We start from the raw sequence: 13,789 nt of genomic DNA on the forward strand, positions 1-13,789 counted from the left end.
GAGAATTTTTATGCCCCTTTATCCCCTTCACCCTCCCCAACCACCCATCCTTGCCTCTTCCCCATGGTAACCACCAGTCACTTCTCAGTATTTATGAGTCTACTGTTTTGTTCATTTTGTTTTCTTTTTTTTTAGATTCCACAAATAAATGAAATCATATGGATGGTGTTTGTCTTTCTCTGCCTGGCTTATTTCAGACACTTTGTTGCTTCCATAACATGGCCATTGTAAATAATGCAGCAATAAACATAGGGGTGTGCATATCTTTTCAAATCAGGTGTTTTGTTTTCTTTGGGTAAATTCCTAGAAGTGGTATTACTGGGTCATATGGTATTTCTAATTTAGTTTTTTGAGGAACTTCCATACTGTTTTCACAGTGGCTGCAGCAATTTACATTCCCACCAACAGTGTAGGAGGGTTCCCTTTTCTCCACATCCTCACCAAAACTTGTTATTTCTTGTCTTTTAGATAGTGACCATTCTAACTGCTGTGAGGTGATAATTTATTGTGGTTTTGATATGCATTTCCCTAAGAATTAGCAGTGTGAAGCATCTTTTCATATGCCTGTTGGTCATCCATATTTCTTCTTTGGAGAAATGTCTGTTCAGGCTCTGTGCGCATTTCTTTATTAGGTTACTTGTTTTTTTTTGGTATTGAGGAGTATGAGTTATTTATATATTTGGGATGTTTATCCCATATAGGATAAATCCTTTATGAATATATTCTCCCATACATAGGTTGCCTTTTTTTCCTGCTGATGGTGGTGTTTGTTGTACAGAAGATTTTAGGTTGATTTAAGACCACTTGTTCATTTTTTACTGTTTCTCTGGAAGATGTGTCCAGAAAAAAATTGCTCGTTTATGTTCAAGAGAGTTTTGCCTACATTTTCTTCTAAGACTTTTATGGTTTCATGACTTACATTCAGGTCTTTTATCCATTTTGAGTTTACTTTTGTGTATAAGTAAAAGCAGTTTAGACAGTAATTTAGTTTCATTCTCTTACATGTGGCTTTCCAGTTTTCCCAACACCAGTTGTTGAAAAGACTGCCTTTTTCCCATTGTATATTCATGGCTCCTTTATCATATATTAATTTATCATGCATTTGCGGGTTTATATCTGGGCTTTCTATTCTGTTCTGTTGATCTATGGATCTGTTCTTGTGCCAATACTGTACTGTTTTGATTACTGTATCTTTATAGTATAGCTTGAAGTCAGGAAGTATTTTACCCCCAACCTTCTTCTTTTTCAGGATTGCTTTGGTATTCAGGGTCTTTTGTGGTTTCATATAAATTTTAGGATTATTTTCTCTAGTTCATTGAAAAATGTCATTAGTATTTTGATAGAGATTGCTCTGAATCTGTAAATTGCTTTACACAGGATGGGCCATTTTGACAATATTCTTTCTACCTGTGATTATGGGATAGATTTACATTTATTTGCTTATTCTTTAATTTCTATAATGATTTTTTTACAGTTTTCAGAACACAAGTCTTTCACCTCCTTTATTAGATTTATCCCTAGGTATTTTATTATTTCTTATGTAATTATAAATGGAGTTGTTTCCCTGATTTATCTTTCTCTTTCTGCTAGTTTTTTGTTAGCCTATAGGAACGCAACAGATTTCTGAGTATTAATTTTGTATCCTTCAACTTTGCTGAATCCAGTTATTAGTGATAATAGTTTTCTGGTGGAGTCTTTAGGGTTTTCTATATACAATATTATGCCATCTGCAAGTAGTGATGGTTTTACTTCTTCCTTACCAATTTTGATCCCTTCTATCTCTTTATCTTGTTTGATTGCTGTGGCTAGGACTTCCAAAAGTATGTTGAATAAAAGTGGTGTGAGTGAACATCCTTGTCTTGTTCTTGGTCTTAGAGGAAAAGCTTTCAGCTTTTCACCATTTAGTATGATGTTGCCTGTGTGTTTGTTGTATATGGCCTTTATTATGTTGATAAACATTCCCTATCTACCCATTCTGTTGAGAGCTTTTATAATGAATGGATGTTGACTTCTGTAAAATTTTTTTGGCATTCATTGTGAAGATCATATAATTTTTATCCTTATTTTTGTTAATGTGGTATACCACATAGATTGATTTATGAATATTATACCATTCTTGCATCCTGGAATAAATCCCAGTTCATTATGATGCATGATCCTTTTGATGTATTTTTGAATTTGGTTTGCTAATATTTTTGTTGAGGATTTTTGCATCTATATTCATCAGGGATATTGGTCTATAATTTTCTTTTTTTGTAGTGTCTTTGTTTGCTTTTGGTATTAGTGATGGTCTCTTAGAATGAGTTTGAAAGTATTTCTTCCTCTTCTGCTTGTAAGAAGGATAGGTATTAACTCTTCCTTAAATATTTGGTAGAATTTAGTTGTGAAGCTATCTCAACCTGGACTTCTCTTTGTTGGGAGTGTTTTGATTACCAATTCAATTTCATTACTGCTAATTAATCTGTTCACATTTTTTGCTTCTTCCTTGGTCAGTCTTGGAAGCTTGTATTTTTCTAGGAATTTGTCCATTTCTTCTAGGTTGGCCCATTTCTTGGCATATAATTTTTTGTAGAATTCTCTAATAATTCTTTGTATTTATGTCATGTCAGTTGTCACTATTCCTTTTCTGTTTCTGATTTTGTTTGTGTTCTCTTTTTCCTTCTTGAAAAGTCTGGCTAGGTGTTTGTCTACTTTGATTATCTACTCAAAGAATCAGCTCTTGGTTTAATTGATTTTTTTCTACTTTATTCTTCACTATTTTATTTATTTCTGCTCTGATCTTTATTATAAACCTCCTTCTGCTAACTTAGGGTTTCATTTGTTCATCTTTTTCTAATTTTTTTTTTATTGTGAGTTTAGACTGTTTATTTGGGATTGTTCTTGTTTTTTTGAGGTAGGCCTGTATTGCTATTTACTTACCCCTTAGGACCACTTTTGCAGTATCCCACATATTTTGAACTATTGTATTTTTGTTTTCATTTGTCTCAATGTATTGCCTAATTTCTTCATGGATCTATTAGTTATTTAGAAGCATGTTGTTTAGCCTCCATGTTTTTATGTTTTTTTTGTTTTCTCTTTGTAATTTATTTCTAGTTTCATACCATTGTGATCTCAAAAGATGCTTTGTACAATTTCAATCTTCTTGAATTTATTGAGGCTCTTTTTGTGTCCTAATATGTAATCTATTTGGGGAACATCCCATGTGCAATTGAGAAAAATGTGTATCCTGCTGCTTTTGGGTGAAATGTTCTGTATAAATCTGTTAAGTCCATATGATCTAGTATGTTCAGTGCCTCTGTTTCCTTATTTATTTTTTGTCTTGTTGATCTTTCCATTAATGTAAGTGGTGTGTTAAAGTCCCCTAATATGTTTGATTTGCAGTCTGTTTCTCCCTTTAGTTCTGTTAGTATTTGTTTCACATATTTAGGTGATCCTATGTTGGGTGCATAGATATTTATAATAGTTATATCCTCTTGTAGGACTTACCCTTTATCATTATGTAATATCTTCCTTTGTCTTTTGTTACTTTCTTTGTTTTAAAATCTATTTTGTCTGATACAAGTACTGCTACTCCTGCTTTTATCTCCCTATAATATGCATGAAAGATCTTTTCCCATCCTTTCATTTTCAGTCTATGTATGTCTTTAGGCCTGAACTGAGTCTCTTGTAGGCAGAATATAGATGGGTCTATTTTCTTTCCTTCTTTTTCTCATTATTTTATTAAAGCATCATTGATAAACAATCTTATGTTGTTTTCAAATAAACAACACAGTGTTTCAACAGTTGCCCCTATTATTAAATCCTCAAACCCCCTAGCCCAGTTACTATCTATCAACATAGAAAGATGTTACATAATCATTGACTATATTCTCCATGCTGTACTACTGTCCCCATGATGAATTTATATTGTGATTGCAAATTAGTTTGCCCTTTTATCCTCTTCACCCTCCTCCACTACCTGCCCCAACCCCTTCCCCTTGGTAACCACTAGTCCCTTCTCAGTGTCTATGAATCTACCTATATCTTCTTCTTTCTGTTTTGTTTTTATACTCCACAAATAAGTGAAATCATAAGGTATTTGTTTTTCTTCACCTGGCTTATTTCACTGAGCACAATAGATGGGTCTTTTTTCTTTATCCATTATGCTACCCTCTTGTTTGGTGCATACAGCCATTTACATTTCATGTAGTTACTGATAGGTATGTACTTCCTGCCATTTTGATGTTTTTCAGTTGTTTTTATATTTCCTCTCTGATCCTTTCTTTCTCTCTTATACTCTTCTCTTATTATTTTATCTTTTTCTTTTCCTTTGTGTTGTGATTGGATTTCTCTTTTTTAGTTTTTGTGTATCTATTATATAGGCTTTAGGCTTGGACTACCATAAGGTTCATATATTGTTTCCTAAATATATAACTGTCTATATTAAGTTTATGGTTACTCTATTCTGAACACACTTTAAAAGTACTTTTTTTTATTCCTTTTCCTACTCTACACTTTATGTATTTGATGTCATAATTTGCATTTTTCATGTATCCTATGACTGATTTTGTGTATGGTTTATTTTACTACTCTTTTTTTTAAACCTTCATATTTTCTTAGTAAGTAATTAGTCTACTGCCTTTACTGTGAGTTTATTTTCACTGATAAAAAATATTTAGGCTTTAGAACATATGCATCTACAGAAGTCCCTTTATCCTGTAAAGCCATTGTAGTGGTGGTGAATTCTTTTAACTTTTGTTTATCTGGGAAACTTTTATTAATCTCTCCTTCAATCCTGAATGGCAACCTTGCTGGGTAAATGATTCTTGGTTGAATGTCCTTCTGTTTCAATACATTAACTATTTTATGCCACTCCCTTTTAGCTTTTAAAGTTTCTGCTGAGAAATCTGCTGATACCCTGTTGAGATTTCCCTTATTAGTAATTTTTTGCCTCTCTCTAGCTGCTTTCACTACCCTTTGTTTATCATTAATCTTTGCATTTTAATTATTATGTCTTGGCTTTGTCTTCCTGTTGTTCCTTCTATTAGGGGCTTTGTCTGCTTCAAGGACCTGGGTGTCTATTTCCTTTCCCAGATAGGGGAATTTTTAGCAATTATTTCTTCAAATAGACTTTCTACTTTTTTGTCTCTCTCTTATCATTTTGGTGCCCCTGTTATGTGAATACCGTTTCATTTGAAGTTGTCACATAGTTCTCAGCCACATCTCATTTCTAGAGATTTCTTTTTCTCTCTATTCCTCAGCTTCATTGTTTTCCTGTTCTCTGATTTCCATCTCATTGATTGCCTCCTCTATTCGCAGCAATCTGTTGTTCTTTCCCTCCATTGTATTTTTCATTTCACTTATTCTTCAGCCCTGAGTGTCTTTTTTCAAATCTTTCATCTCATTGTTGAAGTTCTCTCTGAGATCACTAATTTTTTTCCTTAGGTCAGTGAGCATATTTATGACTGTTATTTTGAAATCATTATCAAGAAGATTTGTAATCTCCTTTTCATTTAGCCCTCTTTCTCGTGTCTTATCCTGTTGTTCTTTTTGGAACATATTCCTCTGCCTTCTCATTTTTTCTGGGTTTCTGTTTCTTCCTTTGTATTTGATAGATCCACTATGTCTCCTGGTCTAGAGAGCAAATGACTTTATGAAAAAAGTGCCCTGTGGTACTTAGAAGCTCAAGACTCTTGCTCTCCTGTGCCCAGTTCTCCTTTATAATGTAGCTGCAATTGCTGTTTATGGGCTATGGGTGGGGCTGTCTTTCTGCCTGCCTGCTGACAATGGTTGGTCTCTTCAGCAAAGGCCCATTGTGAGCAGATCAGCAGAACTTCTGCTGAAATTGTGTGTGGGTCCACCCCTTTGCCTTAGCTCAGCTAGCCTCATGCTGTGGGCCTTCTGTTGGAATCGGTGTGGGCAAGCTGCCCTCTTCCTACCCAGAAGTGATGGTGGCTTTTTGGCATGGCAGGGTGGGTGCACATGGGAGCCTGGGGGTGTGGGGAAGAGGGGTGAGCACCAGCAAAGAGGAGGGAGTGTTTGGAGCTGACTCATGCAGGCACCTCCTCATTTGTGCTGAGAGAGGGCTGCAAAATCTGGGAAAGCCTCCCTTTGCCTGCCAGGCAGCACAGTCTGCTGCTGAGCAGAGCAGGTCAGGTTGGGTGACAGGTGTGCAGGGAAGCAAGCCTCTCAGGGATGAGCAGCCAGCTAGGAGGATGAAATGTTTGGAGCTGACTCCAATCAGTGCCCGACCAGTTGGGGTTAGGGAGGGCTGGGACAGTGTAGTCCATCTGCCTTTCTTCTCCAGAGAGCTAGCTTCCCCCAACCTCCTCCCCTTTGGCACCCTTACCTTTGCTGGTGAATCTTTCAGTCTGCAACCTTTGTTTTGTGTCTCAGTGGGATTGATGTAGCATGCCTGTCCTCCACAAGTAATAGGAGTCTCAGCCTCCCTGAGTACTCCAACTCTCCCTAGTATCCAGCCCCATTAAGTCCACCAAAGCCCTATGCAGTGTGGACTTATGTTCCAAGAGCAGATCTCCATGTCCAGATGTGCTGAGTTCCTGAGTGCTTATCCCACCCCACTCTGTTCTGCTCCCTTCCGCTTGTGCACTGGGATAAGGGAAGGGCCTAGGTCCTGATGGATCATGGCTCTGCCTCTTTACCCTTCAATATGTGGGCTTCTCTGCTTCATCAGGTATAGCTGGTCTGTTCTGGAGTCTTCAGGACATTTTTCAGGGTTAGTTGTATTTGCTGTAGTTGCTTCTTTGGTGTGTGTGTCTTTGAGGTTTCTGTTTTGCCTTCCTACTTTGCCATCTTTTCTCTCTGACTCTCAAAGCAGGTTTTAAGGAGGTAAGTGATGTAATATCTGTGCTCTTGATTTTTATTCATGACATGTTTGAATCAATTTCATTATTAAAAAGTTGTTATTGGTGTGGCTTTTTGAATAGGTGAATGTTCTGTAACTCAAACCTTGCATGCTTGAGAATGTCTGTTACTTCCTCTCTTTCTTAAAAGTCAACCTTCTGAGTATAAAATTATTGAGTCATATATTTTCACATGGGTATTTATACAAATTTTTTGTTTTCTGGTGAATAATGTTGCTTTGAACAAGTATGAAGCTAACTACAGGTGATTTGTTTTTTGTTTATGAAGTCCAAATATATGCCTTTATTTAGTAAATTCCATAATCGATCCTTCTGTATGATTAGATTTTCTTGGAAAATAGTGATAGTCAGTCTGAAGATATATATGGTTTTTAGAATTTATTTCCTATCTTTCATTCCTGTTATCTTTTCATTGATCTACTCATAACATTAATTTCATTTCTTTTAAAAAATTTTGATTTTATTATTACTTAGTTTGAAACTTTAGTAACCAGAATTAATCCTGTCTTTTGTATGTCAGTCAATTCCTTATCTTTCCTATGCTCTTCAATTGCATTTGGTAAACTTTTTATCTCCTTCTGACAGTGAGGGCATGAACTGGTGTAGTTCACAGTCTGCAATTGTTTTTGACTTAAAAACTGTAAAATCTTTAATATATTTTCTTCTGGGAAAATACATTCTTCATTCTTTCAGATTTTGTTGATTAGCCTGTTTCTTATGAAACCCTATTAGAACACTGTGGAGTAGTCATGTTCATACCTTCCACTCATGCCTTCACTGGTTTTTAAATGAGGTTGGTGGTTTCCTTTAGTAGAAAGATAATGCACATACAATAAATTGTGTGTGTGTGTGGGGGGGATTAGAACAGTACCTGGCATGCATGTGTTAGTTGTGATGATGATGGTGACTATGCTGCCTTAGTTATTTCAGCTACACTTCCACCTTTTATGGACATTTTCTAATAATTTTATAGCCATATAGATCCCTAGATTTTGTTTACAATACAGCATTTATGGATGCAATTTTTATGATTTGTTAACCCTTTGATTTCTAATTCAGTCCTAATCGGAATATATGGAGATATGTGTCAGATTTCAGCATTCTATCTCAAAATATTTCCTAATTCACTGTATTGAATAATTTGTGGTTTTATACTCCATTGGTGTTTTTCCTTCTGCATTTAATATGGATATTTTCCTCTCTTTTCTTGTTCTTTTTTTTAAATGAGATTGAAGAGAAGGGGATAGAGTAAAAGTGCCTTTTCTTTCAACTTTACTAGAAGAAAGTCATATTTGTTTTGTAGAAAGATTATTCTGGAGGCAGTGTATAACATGGTTTGCTGGTGTAAACTTAGGAATTCTGTTAGATGATAATTGTGATAATCAAGGGAAGAAATTATGAGGAATTGAATGACAATGGCAGCAAGTATGTCAGCAAAAGAAAATATATGAGAAATTATTATAGTGTCAAAGTTGAAGTGATGAGTTGGATCTGTGGATGATGGGGAGGCTCTGTTATTTGGTTCTTTAAATGAGTGGTACTTGCAACTAATTCTAAAGCATACAGGAAGATAACAATGTTAGTAATGGAACAAAAAAGAGCTCTTTAAGACATTCAGATGCTCAGACGTTTGTACTATATCTGAATAGAGGTTTCTAGAAAGCCTTTGGCCTTTGAGGGAAAGGAAATGTATATCTTGGAAGATATACATTTAAGACTTGTCAAAATACTGCTAGTGACGAAAGCCATACTTGTAGATAAGGTTACTAATAGAATTATTATTGTGTAAAAAGACTAAGTAGAAATAAAATAAAATGATAGACATTTTTAAGAGACTATTAACTAAGGTGAGTTTTGTAATAGTAAGAGGCAGCTAAACTTCTCAACAGTCAGCTCTTAGGATTCTCCAAAATGTATTCTTACACTTCTCACATTCCTCTCCAAAATCAGTTCTTAGTATTCTCAAAAATTTGACCTTCCTATAGGTATTGTAAGACAGAAAGAGGCTGTCCTTCAGTGTCAGATGGATATCTTGACTGTTAATCACACCATCTCTATGACCTAGGATATTCCCATTACCTATTTGATTCAATGTTCTTATGAGAAAAAAATAGGAATGAAAATTCCTACCTCATGGTAGTGTTGTGAGGCTTAAATGAATATAATTATAAATCATTCAGCAGTTTTTGGCACACAATAGACACTTGAAACTTTCCCATGTATTTGTCCTTATTTCTCTCCCCTGGTTGTTATTCATGTCCTCTACATGGAATGCTCTGCCATACATCTTTCTTCCGGTGAAAGTCTTATACATCTTTTTCAGGAAGAATTAATTGCTATGTGCTTCTCGAAGGATTATCCACATCTTGTGGCATTTATTTTTTCCCTCCTGTTAATTTCCTTGACTCTTATTACTCTCTTCATTGTTATTCACTTAGTTTTTGCTTCTCTTGCAGGCAATTGCCTAAATTTCCATCAAGGTTTTATTGATCAGTATTTTCCACATAATTCTTAGCCAATGCCTGTGTGTTACTCATAGTAAGGACTGGATGTGTGTTTGTTGAATTATTAGTTGAATGACTCCATTAAATAAAGTCTGTGTATTGTGTGAAGTCTAAAAGCATGAAAGCTGAGCTTGGGCTGGGAATGGACCTTCACTTCTCCAAAGTTCAAAGGGGGGCACCTAATACCTTGATCAAAGAGTAAATCCAAGTCAAAAAGCTTATTATTCACAGCAACTATGAATAAGAAGCTTCTGGCAGAGAAGAGTCCTGGCATAAATTCCAATGTAATGGAGACATTAGAGATCAGGCCATCAACAAATACAAAGAATTTGGAAGAAGAACTTGGAGAAATGTACAGGCAAAAGTGGTGGAGTTGTGTTTTATAGAGTGTTGTAGCCTCTGGCACAGGCTGTAAAAAGTATTTAAGGTAAAAGTTACCTTCATACCAGGGTGTGTAAACATGCATGTTTTGGGTGTTTACTGCTATTGAAATTAAAAAACAGATTTTTCTTAGGGTATTCAAACAATACTTACCAACTTTGTAAATTAAGAGAGTAGTTACTCAGCATCACCAAATAAATAAAAGCCTGTAGACATCCACTGATATTGGCTCTGTCAATTCAATGACAAGATGCACTGGCCAGAAGTGCTAGGAGTGAAGTTCATCATCCACACAGTGTATCTCAAAGTGATACTAGCCAAACATGAATTTTTGGAAAGGTACTTCCCTTCTGTGAAGCTTTAAAAACTACTAGCACTTGGTGAAATAAAAATAAAGTGAAAAAAATAAGATGAATTTTCCTACAATTTAAATGTATTCATCTCTAAAGATTACACTTTGTGTTTTTTTGTCCTTTCTGCCCTCTGTATTAGTTAAATAAAATGCCTCCTCCTTTTTGTCTGAAATTATAATGATAACAAATAGTACTTGTTTGCTGTTTGTCTTTATAATGCAACAAAAAACTGCATTTCTATTTTTATTTCAAACTTTTTTTTCATTTCAAACTTTTATTTCAGCCCCAATTTTGCTTTTGGAAATATTTTTGGTTTATTAAATATAAAAAGTAATCTACGAAGCACTGACATTAGGATCTAAAATTTTGTACCTTGTTGAACTTTCCAATATTTACAAATGTCTGGATACGGTAATAATTTAGTCAAAATAGTTTGCACTGCTTTTGACTACTTTACATGGGGTCTTTGCTCTATGGAAAGGACCAAAGTTCAAGTCATGAAAAAAGGACATAAGCCTAAAGCTATCAATGAATATAGGCAATTCATTTGAGTCTGGCAACTGGTGGGGTCTTTTTATCTTTCATGCTATAAAACTTACAGGAGAGAGAAATAGAGAGGGAGGGAGTAAAAGTGGGAGGAAAGAAAAAGAAAGAGAGGTATAAGGGAAAGAAGGAAGTAGGAAGGAAGGAAGAAAAGTCAGAAATATAAAGAACAGGGTTATTACTGTTTAGATTTGAAAATCAAGCATACAGCCATTCTCCATCCTACTATAAAAAGTCTAGTTCTGGGCGGTCTTACATTCTAGAAATCAGTATTAATTTCATTGCCTTTTGAGAATCTGACCAGGTCATTGTAATATAATCATCTGTTATAAATCTTTGTTGATCCTAAAGATAATCAGAACACCACAGGAACCATCCAACTTTATTATGTAGATTTTATGAATAGTCATGTATAATTTTGATGTAAATTTTCATATTTTCTTTTCATATATTAGAAGAGAATTCATTTATAAAATAACTTTTCAGTATCTTAAATAATGTACTGGTAGTGATGGCTAACAGTGTCTTTTTCTTTTTTTCTTTATTCAAATATAGCAATGTTAGAAATCATGATGAATTCAGAGAAAAGGCAAATCTGGAAATCTATAAATACATAAGTACGATGAAAATTAGAATTGACTAGATTAGAAAAGATTGCGGCTCTTTTCTGATGATTAGATTAGATGATCATTGTTATTCTCTCATGATTATTTGCTAGCATATTCTGATTAAGGAACAGATCAATTATTTATTTTTTTCTTTTCTGCATGTTATTAAATAAAAGAAGAAATCTATCAAATGGACTTTATATATGAATGTCTTGAATTTTATAAGAGTATTTTTTTAAATTTTTATTTTGGTATCATTAACCTACAATTACATGAAGAACATTATGTTTACTAGGCTCCCCCCTTCACCAAGTCCCCCCCACATCCCCGTTCACAGTCACTGTCCATCAACATAGTAAGATGCTGTAAAATCACTACTTGTCTTCTCTGTGTTGCACAGCCCTCCCCGTACCTCCCACACACTATACATGCTAATCGTAATGCCCTCTTTCTTTTTCCCCACCCTTATCCCTCCCTTCCCTCCCATCCTCCCCTTTGGTAACTATTAGTCCATTCTTGAGTTCTGTGATTCTGCTGCTGTTTTGTTCCTTCAGTTTTCCTTTGTCCTTATACTCCATGTATGAATGAAATCATTTGGTACTTGTCTTTCTCTGCCTGGCTTATTTCACTGAGCATAATACCCTCTAGCTCCACCCGTGTTGTTGCGAATAGTAGGATCTGTTTTTTTCTTATGACTGAGTAATATTCCATTGTGTATATGTACCACATCTTCTTTATCCATTCATCTACTGATGGACACTTAGGTTGCTTCCATATCTTGGCTATTGTAAATAGTGCGACGATAAACATAGGGGTGCATCTGTCTTTTTCATTCATAAGAGCATTTTTTACAACCATTACAACCACATTGCAAGAAAGTGAAGTCTACTTACAGCTTACCACACTGTTGCTTGAAATTAGTGAATTGATTTTCCCTTTTAGAACAGCTATATACTTATGCTTACTATCTACAATGTCTAATATTATTGTATCATAAAAATGGTGATACCTTTAGCAGTTACTGAATACAAACTTTACTTTATGATCAGTACATCTTTTATTTTGGCATTAAGAAAATCATAGAAACACCAAATCATTTGGTAAATCTGGAATAAACAGAATGTTTGTTTAATCACCTTTCATTCAGTTCACTAAGGCGTGCTTGTCTGCAATGGCACTTTGGATTACTATCCTACATTTGCTTCTCTGTATAGTTGGCACAGCATGTAGAAGTTGAAGTAATTTATCAACCAGAGAAAAAAACTGAATACCACCCAAAAAGACTTAGTGCCTTTAGATGCTTTGGTCTACTCAGATTCATAATAGTCAAATTGATTCTATAGAAATTTAGGTTGTTCTTTAAAATACCATTTTTTGTTTGAATATGAACATAGACAAGATGTAGTAGAAAATTAAATATCTCACATTACTGAATATAATTTTTAGTTACAATGCCAGTCTATGTCTGGTAAATTTTACATAACAGAAACTGAAAAGTAAATACTTAACATCTGAAGGAGTATTGTCAAAGTTGAAGTTATTTAATACATATAGGAAAAACAAAATCATAAATTTAAATAAAACAATATTAAAGAATGTAAGCTCTAGATTTTGAGAAACGGCCTCTAATTTTAACCTAGGTATTTTCACCCTGGAAAGTGATGATATAACCTAAGCAATCCAGAATTGGCCATGACTCACTGCCATGAGGGTCTGAAAAAGACTCTTGTTTTAGTTAAAAAGCAATGTAAAAAGTCCCTGATAGGAATATCTAAAGAAATTAGACCAAAAGGAATGAGACAAAATTAAGTACATCTGAAAGCAGTAGAACACAGCTGCTAACCCATATTCCAATAATTCTTTTTGTTTAGTGAAATGATGCAGCAGTAACATTTTTAAAAGTGCAGTTGGTTTCTAGAGTGATTTCATACATAAAACACTAAGGACTTCTTTCTCTAAGTTGTCTGTACCAATAGTTCTGTCTGAACTAAATTTTATAAAATTCAACCTGTAACATGTTTTTCATTTGGATAAATATTTTTATCCTTTGGTATTATGATAGAGAAAGTCATTATGTTTATTATTTAAAATTCAAGATGCAAAAATTGACAAAAAATTATTTAACTATTCTTAAAATGACCATTACATTTAATATTAATGTAAATCAAAGAGCATATTGCTTTTCTTATTTGTCCCCTTGCCATTCAAAATTACTGATGTTAACAAATTAGCACACTTGGTAAGATAGATGGAAAAGTTTTTTTTTTTCAGTCTGCTCCATCTGGACCTTAATTTCCTATTTTTTTTCAAGAAGATCAAAATATTAATATTTAACATCTACTTACACAAACAGGTGATCTTTGAGTGCTTACTATATAGACTATGGTTCTATGTATTTTACATGAATTATGTAATTTCACTTTCCCAGTATCTCTTAGAAGATAAATTATTTAACTCTATCTTCCAAAAACTGAGGCCCACATAGCCTAAGGAACTCATTCTAGTTTGTACACCACTGAGGGGTGATTGTGTTCTTT

The 13,789-nt window shown here is 34.4% G+C and overlaps 1 protein-coding gene across 6 annotated transcripts in view; it reads left to right on the top strand.

The window, feature by feature from the left end:
- SEMA3A (semaphorin 3A) overlaps positions 1-13,789 on the top strand; it is a 442,921-nt gene that overhangs the window by 287,255 nt on the left and 141,877 nt on the right. The gene's annotated exons all lie outside the window — the stretch shown is intronic.

Source organism: Manis javanica, chromosome 6 (genome assembly GCF_040802235.1).
Source record: "Manis javanica isolate MJ-LG chromosome 6, MJ_LKY, whole genome shotgun sequence".
Classification (NCBI taxonomy): Eukaryota; Metazoa; Chordata; class Mammalia; order Pholidota; family Manidae; genus Manis; species Manis javanica.